The sequence below is a fragment of the Chiloscyllium plagiosum genome, chromosome 17 (genome assembly GCF_004010195.1).
Source record: "Chiloscyllium plagiosum isolate BGI_BamShark_2017 chromosome 17, ASM401019v2, whole genome shotgun sequence".
Lineage (NCBI taxonomy): Eukaryota > Metazoa > Chordata > Chondrichthyes > Orectolobiformes > Hemiscylliidae > Chiloscyllium > Chiloscyllium plagiosum.
In genome coordinates this window covers 15,435,619-15,436,149 of record NC_057726.1, presented here as the reverse complement: position 1 = coordinate 15,436,149, position 531 = coordinate 15,435,619, and positions in this window count along the sequence as shown.

Here is a 531-nt window from a genome sequence, read left to right as displayed (position 1 = left end):
CATTGATAATGTGTTGCAGGTCACGAAGAACATGGCGTAATGTTTCAGCTCCTGGGAAATAGTGAACAACAAAGGGTACCCTGTCGGTTGCAGCACGTGTCTGTCTCCTGAGGAGGTCATTACGGTTCCTTGCTGTGGCACGTCGGAACTGGCGGTCGATGAGTTGAACATCGTACCCCGTTCTTGTGAGGGCATCCTTGAGTACTTCCAGGTGTCCATCACATTCCTCCTCATCTGAGCAGATCCGGTTTATGCGTAGGGCTTGTCCATAGGGGGCTTTTTAAATATGCTTTGGGTGGAAGCCGGAGAAGTGTAGCATTGTGAGGTTGTCTGTGGGTTTGCGGTAGAGTGTGGTGCTGAGGTGTCCATCCTTGATGGACAACAAGGCTCAACAGACAATCAATTTTTCAATGTATAATTTCAGTTACATCACACTGTAAATGTTTGCTATAAATTCTGTTAGGATGGAGCCCTCCACTATCACCTGATGAAGGAGCGTCGCTCCGAAAGCTTAGTGTGCTTCCAATTAAA